Source organism: Sarcophilus harrisii, chromosome 4 (genome assembly GCF_902635505.1).
Source record: "Sarcophilus harrisii chromosome 4, mSarHar1.11, whole genome shotgun sequence".
NCBI lineage: Eukaryota > Metazoa > Chordata > Mammalia > Dasyuromorphia > Dasyuridae > Sarcophilus > Sarcophilus harrisii.
The window spans coordinates 205,280,497-205,296,383 of record NC_045429.1 but is presented as its reverse complement, the minus strand read 5'-3'; the positions used below and the strand labels follow the sequence as shown (position 1 = coordinate 205,296,383).

Below are 15,887 nucleotides of genomic sequence, written 5' to 3'. Positions count from 1 at the left end.
GGTTAGCCTGGAAAGGAGTTCATTATTGCAATGCATGTGGTATAATTGTAAATGTAAAACATAAATAAAATGCAATGAGAAATGACCTTAATGTTCAGTAAAATTCCCCATCCTCCTAGCTTCTTCATCACTCATCTAAGTTCCCTGCCAAAGGTCTTCTCATTACCCCAAATGCAGAAATTCCTAACTTGGGGTCCAAGGATATATTTCAGGAGATTTATGAATTTAAATGGGAAAATTTCATCTTTATTTCAATATAATTGGTTTCTTTGTATTCCTGCTTATTTGATTTTAATGCATTTGAAAAACATTATTCTAAGAAGTCCATAAGCTTCACCACATTTCCAAAGGGATTCATGAAACAGAAAAAAAGAGATTAAGAACTCTTGCCCTAATGGAAAGGGTGTTATTATTCTTAAATGCTGAGATCAGCAGGCTGAGAAATCTGGTAAGCATCAAGAGGATGCAGGGCGAGGGCATAACATTGCTATACTGGCATAAAAATGGAAATGATAAGAATTCAGATGGTTGACAAAGGACAGAACAGATAAACAGGTGACCATAGGTCAGGAAGCAAGAGACAAATGGGACTTGGAACTCTGGAGAAACTCTCTGTCGGTCTTTTATACTAGCTTTTATATTGTGCTCATATAAAAAGCAAAATTGACACTATTTCCAGAATGAAATGGCTATCCTGATAGGCAATAATCAACAATGAAGTGAAAGTAGTCAGTGACAGTCAGAAAAGACAGTCTTGTCACACTGAGTAGCTCAAGGAGAGAGGAAAAATTATTAACTGTTGTGGCTCATGAGTTGTGAAAGTATGAGCTAGCAAAGACCACATCACTACTCTATTTGGCATGAGATGTAGGAATACAGGATTGTTCCTGTTATAAAACAAAATAACTCAACCTCTCTAATTCTAATGGCTTTCTTCTATTGTATTCCCTGGTTATATATAAATACACATACACACACACACACACACACACACACACACACACACACATATATATATATATATATATATATATATATATATATACATATATATATATACATGCACACACAAGTATGTATGCATATGTGTATATGTATTGGAGAGAGACAGAGACAGAAACAGAGAGACAGAGGAGAGAGAGAGAAAGAAAGAGCACTTTGGGGGGGTATATAGTTGTTTACATATTGCCTCCCTCATAAGATTATAAGATTGTGAGTTCCTTGAGGACAGGGACTAATTCCTTAATACAATTCCTGTTATATAGCAGGCATTTAAGAAATGTTTATTGACTGACAAATGGGAGAAAAATAGGCAAAGAGGAAATTGTGATTAGGCGAGCTGAATCACGGCATCAAAAAAATATTAGAGTTGGAAGGTACTTTAGAAGGGACCTAATTTAGTTAAATTAGGTACTAGTTAGTACCTGAATCAGAAGGAATCCTCTCTATGAAAGTATAAATATGACACAGTGGAAAGAGAACTGGTTCTAGAGTCTAAAGGTGCAAATATTGCTTCTAAGGCTTATTGCCTAAGTAAACAATGATTCAACATCCTTGAGTCTTGATTTCCTCATCTGTACAATGAGGGGGACTAATCTGACTTCTTAAATAACTACCAGATACTATGATATGATTGCTCTCAAGTAGTTTATTTAAGCCCTGCTTAAAGATGTCCAGGGAAAAAAAATATATTACCTCCAGAAGCGAGCCACTTTATTTTTGTTACTACTGTAATCATTGTGAAGAACTATTTATTGAAAAGTTTATGATAAGAACTGAGTTGAATTAAAGAAGAGCATCTATAAAGCAGTATGTCTGTTGAATAAAAGCACCTTGAAGACAATATTTGTTTCATTTTTAACTTTCTCTCTCCAGTACCTAGCAAAGTACCTTTCAGGTTTTTAGAGCATAATAAATGTTCCTTGGAGTGAATAGGTAGTCACAGCTGCAAATTTGGTGTCATCCTAGTATAGTGAAGAGAACATTGTATTTTACAAGTATGACTTCTAGTTCCCTCTCTGCCACCAGCTAACTAAGCAAACTGTAGCAAGTACCTCCCTGAGCCTCACCTTCACCATCAATAAAATGAGGATGATACATTTTAGCATGAAATGAGAAACCAGCCATGAAACTACATTGCAATGGATAATAGGTTCTACGACACCAAAGAGACTTTTGAGAAACTCTGAGAGTTTGTTACATTGCCTGCATTTGCAAGACAAACACAGGAAAATCCTGATAGAAATGGTCTAAGATACAGTTATACTACATTAAAGAGATCTCAGGGCAGGGATGATGCACTGGCCCATGAAAGTAATCTCATCCATTCACAATGAGCTACTGCTCACAAGGAGAATACTACTGAAAGCACTTGTGTCTATGAATTAGATGAAATTCTATATAGGTATGATCTGGAACATCAAGGAAGTAGGAAGGGGCTAAAAGACTATCTTTTGAAGTTATTTACTGGTCATCTATGAATAAAGACTGAGCAGGTGATTAACAAAAATTGCAGTGCATGTCTGCTGTATTGCTATTTCTTCCAAGGACATTAGCAGTTTTTTTTTTTAAAAGAAGTCTCTGTAATTCATATTTTAAAGATTCTTCATAGTCTTTACTATCACTATTGCTATGATGTCTCATTTGCATGAATGTACAATAACTCTGCTCTGTAGGAGCCAAAGGTATTTACAAGTTACAAGATGTCATTGCTAATTTTCTATGAATTTTCAGGCTGTCAGGCAAAGCATCCAAAATGTTCTGGAATGAGGATGGTTCATTCTTATCTCAATTAGAAGATGAAAATGGACATCCAAAATCAAGATTTGGGATTATACAGAGAAGCAATAATGGGGAACAATTCACAGCATTCTAGTCAAACATGTGTATTGATCTAAAGCACAAATTAATAATTTATATTAGTTTGTGCAAAAGTTAAGGGAATCTGTCATCAAGAAAACTAAGTTAACTTGTCATGGTCCTTACTGGACCAAGATAAAAGTTCTAACCTGGTCTGTTCCACCCTGACAAAATAGAGGGTTCAAGAAATATGATGATTGATTTAACTAGACTTAGTAAGGCAGAATCCAATAAGTTTAGTCAAACTCAAATTAATATAGGAAATGATTGAGGGACAAATAATGAAAAATCATAAGGTAATAGATCAATTTAGACCTGAAATGGACCTTTGAGATCATTTAATATATTCTATAATTTTACAGATGAGGAAACTGAGGACTAGGAAATCACAATGATTCCCTAATGTTACATAGTTAACAGACGGGAAAGGTGGAATTTTAATCTAGGTCTTATGCCTCCAGAAGAGATTACGCCTTTCCATTTTGCTATGGTGAATCCACTATGTCAATATTTAAAACTGATGTGGCTATAGGGACAAAAGTCAAAGGATGAAGGAAAAAAAAGAAAAAAGGTAATTTTTGTGCATCCTGTAAAATGAATACTGTGTCATTATATAATACTTCATATAAATCAGTACTTAATTGTTTTTTGAAATATTAGATATGTGTATTATGTACAGATCAAAGATTGGTAAAATAATCCCAAAATGAAAGGCAACAGGCAGTAACTTCAATAAATGTTTGACATTGAATAGCACTGTTGGAAAACAGACATTCTCCTAATGGGACATACATTTTATATATAACTTTCTTACATTATCTTGGAGCAGATAAACATTAGATCTATGTTCAAATAGCTAAAAATGCTACTGATAAAAATTGTTGACAAACCAATCTAACGGAGGGCTATCAGGGCTGAGAGGCAGAAGTACAAGGTAGAGGAGAGGAATGCTATCATGAAACCAAAAGTTCTTGCATTTCTAAAATAGCTAAGGCAACCAGGCCAGACATTTTGTAGGGAAATCAAATTAAGAGGAATAGAATAAATAGGAATTTGTCATTTGAGCGATGTGAAAATTAACTATCCTTAACTGAAAAGAATAATAATTAGCAAAAATAAATTTGAAAAAACAGGATGAATTTGATTCTTCACCGAATAGGGATTTCTTTGGACTTTTATGAAACATTCTACAAAGGCTGAAAGGATGTATCTCCTCCCTTTTTATAAATAGAGGTAATTCACAATGACTTCATATTTTAGTACAGGTCTGGCTCCATATCTTTCAAAGGGATGAATAAAGTACTATAGTATAATAGTGAAAAACCAGCTGAGATTCCATGGCACAAATTTGCTGTGGGCCTTTCTGGTCTCTTCATGATTTCCTTCACTACCAATGCGCTCCTCAGGAGAATGACTGAAGAAGACATACAGGAGGAATAGAATTAGGTAACTAGCAAGGTGAAGTTAGGAGAAATTAAGGAAAGTTTCAGGGAGTTAACTTTTGGCTCATCATAAGGAAAACTATCCTAAAAATAGAAACTTTAAAAAAAAAAACACAGATTGGGCTACCTTGCAGGATGCTTCATTCCTTCATTGTAGAGGTTTTTAATAAACAGCTAGATTACCGTTTTCAAGGAAATTTGAAAAAAAAATCCCTATTCAAATATAGGTTCATTTAGAACAAGGATTCCTACATTTTATTTTTGTGACATCAACCCTTTGACAACTTTATGAATTCTGTGGACCCTTTCTCAGAATAATTTTTTTATATGTGTAAAATACATAGTATCCCAAAGGAATCTAATTATACTGAAAGAGAGTTAACAAAATATTTTAAAAGAAAGGTTCTTGGACCCTAGTTAAGACCCTCAGAAGATCTCAGAAGTCCTATCAATGTCTCTAGCACTTCATTGGCTTGCTTTCAGTTAGGTAAGGCAATAGAGCCAATGAACAGTGATTCTGAGAATAGGGTTTCTTGTTCTTGGAATGCTAGAGGAAGGCCCTCTAGTTATCAGTAATGTTCTGTGTTCTGCAAGTTATTTCCACAACTAAAAGAACAAGGCAATCTGTCCATACAGAAAGTAGGAAACAGCTGTTGTCAGTAATCCTGACAAGAACATAGACTTTCTCCTTCTCTGAGAGGCTGCTTGTAGTCTCTTACTTCTTGGAAACCATTTCTATACTAGCATGCATAATACAAAGTTCAACATGTTTGTAGGGGTGAGAGCAAGAAAGCTAAATAAGTCCACTCTAAGGCAGAGCAGAAAAGCTCAGGATAGGTATCATGCCTTTCAAATACATTTACCTTGGTAATAGCCCGCACACACACACAAAAAAAGATTTTGTCAAGTCTTTGAAAAGTTTCTTGAAGACATGAAGTACTGTGTTTCTTAATACAATTTCAAAAGAAGGGAATATAGCACAGAAGAAAACTCTTAGAATTTTTAATCAGAGGAACATGGGTTATATGTTAGCTGTGATCAGTTTTTATCATCTGTAAAATAAGAGTTTGAATTAAGCCACCATTGAGGACCTTTCAATTTCTGAATTTATGATTTTACTGATATGAGTAAAAGACAATCCATTTGAGATTTACAAAGCAAAATAACTTTCCCCCAAAAAAGCGAAGACAGAAGCAGTACTTGGATACTTTGAAAATCTGGCCCTAAAGTCATTTAGGACTAAGATGTGATACTGACTTTCTTCTCCAGTGGACATATGTTACTATTTTGGCCAGTATAACTATTGGCAAAAGAGAAGTTTCTGCCTTGGAGAAATCTGTAGGAAGAAAAAAAAGTTGAATGACAAAAACTTTTCACATGCAAATATTACAGCTGCAGAGTAAATTCTGGTGCTTTTCCACAGCTTGAGGGAAAAAAACAAACTTATTTTAAGATTTACTGTAGATTACATGAGAACCTTCTTATTCTTCATATTCCATGCCTCCAGAAGTCACGGCTTCCTAAAATATATAACCATGTTACTATTTTAATATCTGATTTAGAAACAAATGGCTCTCTTCCATGCTAACCTGAATAATGAGGACACCGTACATTCTAGTCATATTTTGCCCAATTGAAGACAATGGGGTAGAAATGAGAAACTTGTGCAGAGACCTACTTACATGTTGTATTTACTTTTTGGTCTTTTGAGATAGTTCCATGCAGAATAGCAAGAGAACTTATTTTTGAGTTCCATGCAGAATAGCAAGAGAACTTATTTTTGCATCTTCCAATAACTGACATTTTAATGAATACCTACAAGGAAACAAGAAGAAATGATGAAACATCCATGTCAAGGATACTACAGAGTCCCATTCCTTCCAGTATTCTTCTCCCTCAGCCCATTGATGTTTGCCTTCACCCCATCTTCACTTTTTTTCTTTTAGTTTTTGGTTAAAGTTAATAAGCTTATATTAAGGATTATACATGGTAACTTTACAGCATTGAATTTACATAAGCAAACTTTGTTCAAATTTTACATCTTACTCCATCTCCCTTTTAAATGGCAGGAATGACTATGATGTTAAATATATTAAAATATAACTTAGATATATAATAAGTGACATGACAAATATTTTGCTGCTACAAGAATTTCAGACTCTAGAATTATTGTACAATTAGCTTGGAGAATCTAAATGCGTGGTCATAAATATAATTAGAATAAGTAATGGATTTAGAGTACCAGAGTTTATCTAGTATACAGAACTAGTTCATTACTGCTCCATTAGAAATGATTTGGTTGATCTTGTTGCTGAGGATGGTCTGATCCATCAGAACTGGCTCATCATCTAGATTCTGTTGAAGTATAGTAATGATCTCCTAGGTCCTGCTCATTTCACTCCCAGCATTCGTTCCGTAGAGCTCTCACAGGCTTCTTTCTGAAATCATCCTGTTGCATTCTTCTACAGAACAGTAATATTCCAATAATTTTTATATACCACAAATTTATTCACTATTCTCTAATGTATGGACAATCCATTTCAAGTTTCAGATGTAGCCAACTGTAAAAGGGCTGCCACAAACATTCGTGCACTACAGGTCCTTTCCCTTCGTTTAACTCTTTGGGATATAATCCAGTAGTAAAACTACTGAGATCAAGGTATGCAAGTTTGATAAAACTTTGACATAGTTCCAAACTACTTCCCAAAATGGTTGGATTCTACAACTCACACAATGAATCAATGTCCCAGTTTTCCCACATCCCCTCAACAATCATCATTATTTTTTCCTGTCATTTTAGCCAATCTGACAGGTGTGTAGTGTATCTTAGAGTTGTCTTAATTTGCATTTCTCTGATTAATAATGACTTGGAGCATCTTTTCATATGACTAGAAATAGTTTCAATTTCTTCATCTGAGAATTGTCTGTTCATATCCTTTGACCATTTTCAATTGGAGAATGGCTTTGATTTTTTATAAATTAGAGTTAATTCTCTATATATTTTGGAAATGAGGCCTTTATCAGAACCTTTGACTGTAAAAAATATTTTCCCAGTTTATTGCTTCCTTCTAATCTTGTCTGCATTAGATTTGTTTGTACAAAAACTTTTCAGTTTGGTATAATCAAAATTTTCTATTTTGTGGTCAGTAATGATCTCTAGTTCTGCTTTGGTCATAAAGACCTTCCCTTCCACAGGTCTGAGATGTAAACTATCCTATGTTCCTCTAATTTATTAATCCCCAGCTTGTTCTATCCACCCATCTTCACCTTCTTTATTCCCTGTATAAGTTTTGGGGATGAAGAAGGCAAGAAGGTTAATTAAAAGGGATTTTTTTTACCTAATTGCCATAATAGTAGATGATGAGTTTACATAAAAATACTTATATTTTTGACATAATCACATTTTACATTCTATTATTCTTTTTGGAATTGCATATGTATGCATGTACAAATATGTGGGGTGTGTGTGTGTGTGTGTGTGTGTGTGTGTGGTCCTGAATAGCTCTAAAGTTCAAGGGCTTTGTTTTATCGATGTTAGTTGTGCTCCCCTATCTCGTCTGGATCCTTTTATAGCTTCTGGCCTCTGATAAAAACTTTCAGAGAAGCAAACTGGGCATGCAGAGGTGAGACTATTTAATGACTAGAAAATCTACAGAACTGCTCTCAGGGCACTGGAGGGTTTTTTTTTGTTTTTTTTTTGACTATGTGTAGATTTATTAGAGGATCCGAAATTGGGCCCTAATAGCCTCCCCTGGGTGTAACTTTAATGCAGAAGTTTAGCTCATCCCAGCTTCTCCTCAGAGCCTCCACACAATTCTGATTTTCACTTGGCTGGTTCTTGCATTCTTAAGGCTCATTATTATTTTCTTAAATGCTCAATTTTTATGGGTAAAAACCATTCACTTTAGTATAATAGTAAAAAAAAATTATAAATATTCTGGTTGAGGGATGGCCACATGGTTCAAAGGATAAGTCCCAGGCATTTCACCTCAAGGCCATCAGTTGGAAGGCCCTGTGGATCCTTTTAATGATGTTCAGTCAGCTATGTGAAAAGAGTTACTGATTTCAGTACAGAGCAAAGCAAAAGAAAAAAAAATTTCCCACTCACAAATATACCCTCACAATTAACACAAATTGACATCCTTTCTTGTCGATTCAGGAAGGAGGTAATGCATTAAATGAGCATTTATCCTCTCAGTGCCTGAGGTGGGCCTTTGGAGGCAGAATTGAGGGGAAGGCACTTGGAAGGGCCCGTGTGGGAGAATTGTCACTCCTGCTACCCATGATTTTGTGATGAAAAGATCCTGACAGTCTCTGGAGCCAGCAGTACAAAATCTTTCCAAGACATTGACTGCTCTTTTAAAAGGTTTTTAAGGATTTTTTTTTAAAGGGAAGCAATTTATAATTGTTCTGAATTTTAAATTTTCTAGTGGGTCACACATCTCCATTTAGCCTCGTTGTTTCATGATTCCTAAAGGATATGATTATCATTCTTTGTTCTTAAACAAATAAATTGTATTCTTTATCCTCAGCAGAGCTGATAATATGATAGGTGCAGCTCTAAGGAATAATTATACTAAATGGCCGGGCATACCTCAAAAGACAGCCTCCATCTATTATGCAGAATTCCCTACAGAAATATTAGAAATCTTATATGCATTGATTGCTAGTTAGCATTAGAAAGACGATTTTTTGCAAGTTGACTTTACCAAAGCAGCAACTGTTTGCATTAGCGAGTAAGCAACCCCAGCCAGCTGATAAGAATGCAGGGGTATAATGCAATTAATACAGTTATGTCTGTTAATTAGTGTTTGCCAACTGTCAAAGGAAGATACCTTTTAGGAGATGAACTTATTTTAATGATTAAAAAGTAGAGCCCATCTTGTAAAATGGAGATGGACCCACTTTTGATCTAATTAAAGTGACAGAGTACGGCTTGCTCAAAACTTGTGCTACCCTGACATGAATTACCATATTCATAAGTGAGATAGATGGATATTTTGCAATTAACATGGGACGAAGAGAATAAAGCCTAATTAGTAAACATGCTTTCTTTATTAACTTGCAGGTCAAGCTTTGTTTTATTACAAACCAATAGTAATACAGCAGGGTATTTTTTTTTTTCCCAAAGAGAAATCAATGGCTCTGAAATTCAACAGTGGGATTCTAGCCTAGAAATGCTGCTGGCTTCTTTATTTCCTGACACCTGTTAGTTCATGACTAGGAGTGTACCCAAAGAGTGATGTTTTTATGCCCAACTGGAGAATTTCTGCCTCAAGCATGTTTGTGGTTTTCCTGAAAGAGTCCAATTTTACACTTATAACCCTAAAGGCATTTTTACACTGACTCTCGTCACCAAAGGATCTCTTTATTCTTCTTTGAATCTGTTTCTTTGTATTCTGGGCCATAGCAGATTTCATAGGATAAAAAAATTTCAGGTAGGAGCAAGTAAACGGCCTACTGAGGAGAGTTCTCTCTCAGATATCCAGACAAGGTAGGAGCAGTCAATAGGATTCAACCCACCTGGTACAGAGGACTTTGCTCCTAGAGAACACTCTCATGGGGAAACTCTGTATTGTGAGATTTCAAGTTTAAAACATTCTCATGGGAAAGCAGCTTCCCCATCCCCACACAAACTCATAATACACACACACACACACACACACACACACACACACACACACCTTGAGACTTCTAATGGAAACAAGAAACCCTCCACTGAATTTTGAGTCATAAAGTTAGAGCTAAAAATAATCTCAGACACCACTAATCTATCTGTCTCCTAATTTTACAAATGTAGGAAGTAAAACCCAGGGATCTTAAGTGTCTCTAAAATCACTCTGATAGTAAAATATCAGAGTCATGATTTGAATTTAGGTCCACTGATTTCAGAGCAAGTATTTTCCCTCTATCAAATTGAATAGTAAATGATGATGGTGATATTAATAATTTACATTTATGTGAGATGTTAAAGATTGCAAAGTTTTACTTTCATTTTCTCATTTAAGACTCCTTGTGGAATAAATATTGCAGCTGTCCAAACTCCATTTTATAGATGAGGAGACTGAGACCCTGAGAGGTTACATTATTGGCCCATAATGGCGCAGCTAATCACTGTAAAAGATAATATAGGAACTCAGGTTTTCTTGATTCTAGTTCTAGAGCTGTATCCACTATGTGTAGTTAATCTTAAATGTTGTTGCTCTTTCAGCTCAGCTTAGGAGGAAGGAAGATATGGTTCTTCCCACAACAGACTTTGCCCAGGATTTTGGACAGATTCCAGTCCAGAAGCAAAAGATAAATTATCCTTTATTACATAGGCTCAGGGGCCTAGTTCAGACTAAAAATCCAAAGGACAGGCCCAGGGTGAACTCAGCTCTTGACAAACTGTCCTTCCAGGAATGTTAGGTACTAGAGAAAATTTAGGGAATAAAAGGTGATAGGGCCAGATACTGCTCAGCACTTAATTGAATAAATTATTTCTGTTGGTGAGTGAATTACATGTTGGTCTTTTCAATCATCCTCAGACATGGTTAGCATCCAAGCACCTAAGAAGAAAACAACTTCAGAAACTTTGAAATGAAGGCCAGTTATCACTTTGATTGTTTATTCTAATGTACCCATAACTCTGATCCAGTACTACATACATCTTATACATACTGTGGATAGGCAACAAACAGAGCCAAAAATTGAATAAAAAAAGAGCAGCCTAGATTGCTTTTTTGAGAAACTTCTCAGGGTTTTTTAAATGATCCCCATGTTCTCCTTTGAAACAAAAGCACATTTTTGAAATCAATATTCCCCTGGTGATGCTGTATGGCTGGAAGTCATAGAACAGTCTAGTTTTTGAAAAATCAAATCTGCAGATAACCTAAATGGGAATAAAAAGGTGAACGGTGGGTAAAAGAAGACTGGAACAGATTGTCAATTAAGAATTGTATAGAAAAAGTGGTATAAGATATGTCATCACTGAAAGGAGCTGATCATGTAATCAAGAGGAGACTCTATTAGCATCTATCCAATTTCAAGACTAATAGTAAAGTTCACAGTATGTTGAGTGGACTCCCTGTGGAGGATTTGTGGCAGGACATAAAGGATGACCCAAGGACAAGAAAATGTGAGTAGGTTTCAGTCTGCACTATTGAATAAAGTATCTATATCAATGAGATCACAGTATGTCAAGGTGTTTAAGAGTAAAATTGGGTGAATTGACATTCTCAGAACAAGAAGAAATCGAATGATTTGGAAAAAAAAAACTTTTAAGAACCATAACAATGGCCAGCATCAACAATTTCATTTTCATACTAAGAAAAGGAAAGTCTATTTTCTTCCAAGATAGCTTCCGTTTCTGAAGATACCCTTTTGAAAAGATTTCAGGACAGTTATCTGTCTAATGGCATGCAAAGTTGCTGACCTCTGAACAGACGTGAAATATTAATCGATTCATATTCAGATGTGTGGCTTCGATGGCCTCATCTTCTTCCTTTATATTACAAATTCAACATGAAAGTTTATCTTGAGGTAGTTAACCTTTTTAAGGGATAAAGGTGAAAGATAGAGTGAGTGACCCTGCTTTCCTGACAATTATCGCTTTTGCTGCTACCCAGAATTTGCCTAATATACCTAGAAACCTGCATTGGGAATAGGCACAGTGTAGAAATCAGATGGATAAAATCCATATGCAAAATGAGAAAAAAGCATCAACTTTCTTCTTCTTTTACCTTTATTTATTTGAACAAATGTCAGTAGAAAGAGAGTACTAGACTTAATCACCTTCCATCAATGTCACCTGCATTACTCGTTAATGGGAGTTTATACTGCATGATATTATTTCCTTTGTGTGAGCCGTTTTCTGACACATTACATTTAGTTAAATGATTTATCCTGGTATATTTTACACGAGGACAAATATGAGGAATGTTTTTCAGCTTGTAGTTGGGAGGATAAAAAATCAAGTCTAAAACACAAAGCCAGTATGCCCTGTTTCCCCAACCACTCAGGTTCTGATGTCAGTGGGAATTATACACGTGCAGGCACAGAGCATCAGTCTCAACCACAATAGTGATACTCAGGAAGTGTTTCTCTAGTGCTTTTCTTACTAGCAATCCAAAGTGTTCTTCCCTCCCCCTCTCCAGGCCCACATCTCTTTAATTTTTACATCATTCCTTAAGAAATAATAATAATAATAGACATTTCTGAAACAATTTTTAAGTAATATGATAGAAAGAATGATGATTCTACAATCTAAGTATCCTTTTCCAAATTGCTCCTGTGGAAATAACCGTGAAAACTTGAGCAAGTCATCTAAACTTCATAGGCTTACTTAGTTTCTTTATCTGTCAACTGAGAAATTTGAAATGAGGAGAACCTCTCTATTTCTTTTTATCTAAATGTCTCTCTTTCTCTGTCTGTGTTTCTGTTTCTGTTCTGTCTGTGTCTGTGTCTGTGTCTGTGTCTCAGTCTCTCTTTCTAATTGTCTCTACCTCTTTCTCTGTCTCTTCTCTGCCTGTCTCTGTCTCTGTTTTTGTTTCTTTCTGTCTGTCTGTTGTCTGTCTGTCTCTGTCTCTCTTTTCCTTTGTTTCTCTCTGTCTCTATTTTTGTCTCTATCTCTCTGTCTCTATTTCTGTCTGTCTTTTTGTCTCTGTCTGTCTGCCTCTCCCACATTCATTCTCTCTCTCTCTCTCTCTCTCTCTCTCTCTCTCTCTCTCTCTCTCTCTCTCTCTTTCTCTGTCTCTCTCTGTGTGTGTCTCTTTCTTTCTCTCTCTCTCTCTGTCTCTGTCTGTATCTCTCTCTCTTTCATTCCTCCCAGCACTCTAGAGCTATGATCCTATGGGCCTTTTCTCATTCAATATTCACAGATCCTGACAGATACATTTTACAGGTAAGAAAACTAAGGCTGAAAGACTAAGTGATTTTCTTGTGATCACACTGGCAATAAGTACCAAAAGTAGGTCATGAACCCAGGTCTTGCTGTCAACAAAATCAACACTCCATTACCTCATGTTGTTGACATAAAGCGATTTAGAAGTGAATACTCTTCATAAAGTCCCTAAATTAGTTAAAGGACTTCTTATCTGATAGATCAGGTATAAGTCTTCCACTTGCCAGGAAACTTACACTATCAGGAAACATTATTTACTTCCTTAGGAATGGAGGGGAAGGGAGTGCTGAGAATAAGAGTAACAAACTTGGACAGCATTTTCAGACATTATTATTTATTCTCCCTTAACATAGATTTCAAGAGGGATGAATTAAGAATGCTAAGAAGATCATCCCCCCCAAAAGAGGTTAAAGTTTAGGTCTTCTGCCCTGCCCAAAGAACAGACTGAGAGAGAATACTTCAGATTCAAGGGTCAAATGGTTGTTGAGGTTTTTAATTTATATTATGCAAACATTTTTTTTAAAGCCAGAGCCTCTCGTTTGTATAAGCCCAGTGATTTTTGTTTTTTTGTTTGTTTGTTTGTTTTTTTCACCAAGAAGAGAAGTCACGTGAATGAATTATGAGCCATGATTAGTACACAGAGCAACTACCCACCACCATAGTATCTGTATCTGCAGTAAGATGAGCAGGCATCGCAGGGATTCTAAAGAAAGAAACCTGGTCAATTCCTGCTCTTTCCCTTTAGCTAGATTTTTGTTCTTGATTGTTCTTTATGATGCTTCAGTCTGTTTCCTCTTCTGGCACACAGACAGCTGGAACCAGCCTAGATAAGGGAAGTTCTAACATGGACATAACCTCAACCAGACAAAAATACCTTTGGAAATGTGTGTTTTTCTTCCTTCCTTCCTTCCTTCCTTCCTTCCTTCCTTCCTTCCTTCCTTCCTTCCTTCCTTCCTTCCTTCCTTCCCTCCTTCCTTCCTTCCTTCTCTCCTTTTCTTCTCTTTTCTTTTTCTTTCTTTCTCTTCCTTTCTTTCTTTTTTAAAAAAGAAAGTCAACTTTATTTAAAACAAAAAAAAACTATTGTCAATTTTCCTGCCATTTCTAGAGTTTTCTGTTTGTACACTGGGAAATGTATGAATTTCGCCCTTTCTTCCTTTTGAATGTGGACTTCAAATCTTCAAAATATATTAAAGTAGATTCTCATAATGCCTCAGTTCAGAGGTTTTCATAGCCTCCTCTCCTCCACACCAAGGGTCTGGTAGTTAGAGTTCGGTGGGGTGGGGTGGCAGGGTTCTGTGAACTTGGATGGGGAAAAGAACAGAACTTCAATTTTATGATTTCCAGCTGAAAAAAATAACACTTCCTCCAATTATAAACAACAATACATTATTGAAATAAGGGATCCATAGTATTCAGCAGATTGCCAATGGGATGCAATGGGATGAGTGACAAAAAAAAACAAAAACCTTAATACTCATTTTAATTCAGTTCCTTTTTATAAATAATAGTTTTACAAAAGCATAATTCTGATCCTTTAGCATATATCATGTAGATCCTTCCCTATAGCATCAAAGCACACAGTTCTAGATTCATTCCAACATTTTAGAAGGTTCCCCTAATCACCATTGTGGTAGCTCTATTGTTTTTCAATCACATCTGACTCTGCATCATCCCATTTAGAGTTTTCTAGGCAAAGATACTAGAGTGGTTTGCTATTTCCTTCTCCAGCTCACATTATGGGTAAGGAAACTGAGGCAATAGGGTTAAATGACTTGCCCAAGGTCACAAAGCTAGTAAGTTTCTGAGGCTGGATTTGAACTCAGAAAGATGAGTTTTCCCAGACTCCAGGTCTAGCACTCTATCCACTGTGACACCTACCTACCCTAGTCATCACTGTTGCAAATATATAACATGGTACAGAGAAACAGCAACACTCTATTGAAAGTTGGGAGATCTGATCTCAAATTCTGGCTCTGTCACGTACTATTTAAGTGTCCTTGTAGAAGTTATTTGACCTCCATATATTTCAATTATATAAATGTTTAACATAAAATGAGAGGATGGGACTAGATGATTTTTAAGACCCAAAGTCAGGGACAAACCTGGGGGTTATTCTACCCACTGCTAGTTGATTAACCACTTCATAGCATCATGTTTATGCTGAATTGTCTCCATTTGCTTCTCCAGGACAGCATGGGAAAGTTCTCTAACATTATCGATGTCATACCAGACTCATTACTTCCCCAGCTGTTTGGAGAAGAACATTGTGGACCACAAGGGACTACAATTCAACTAAGGAAACATAGAATATTGAAAAGATCCATGGCTGTGGAATCAATAGACCTGGGGTATAACTGCTGCTTGCTACCTGTATGATCTGGGGTGACACTTCTCTGAGAGTCTTAGTTCTACTGTCTAAAATGAGGAACTTTGGTTATAAATATTAGAGAGACAAATCTAGATGATGGCCCTTTATTTTCTATGCGACTTTATTTATAGAATCTTAGATAGGTTTTAAGTGAAACCTTCAGAGTTTTCTAAACTAAGGTTTTAAGTCAGTCATCCAGAATTCCAGGGCAAAACCTGCATCATCAGTGAAACCTTACAGTTAAGTTACACTTAGTGGCCTATGAGTGCCTGGCTAGAGTCTCCCTCCCTGCTCCAGCAGCCCTGGCAATGTTTCTTCCCGATGACAGGTAATGGCT

At 36.0% G+C, this 15,887-nt stretch overlaps 1 long non-coding RNA gene across 1 annotated transcript in view; it reads right to left on the bottom strand.

Moving 5' to 3' along the window:
* Nucleotides 1-1,142: 1,142 nt before the first annotated feature.
* The window catches only part of LOC116423162, a 154,572-nt gene continuing 139,827 nt past the window's right edge, over nucleotides 1,143-15,887 (bottom strand). Inside the window, exon 3 of the long non-coding RNA XR_004233642.1 lies at nucleotides 1,143-6,116. This is a non-coding gene — a long non-coding RNA (uncharacterized LOC116423162). The remainder of the gene's footprint in view (nucleotides 6,117-15,887) is intronic.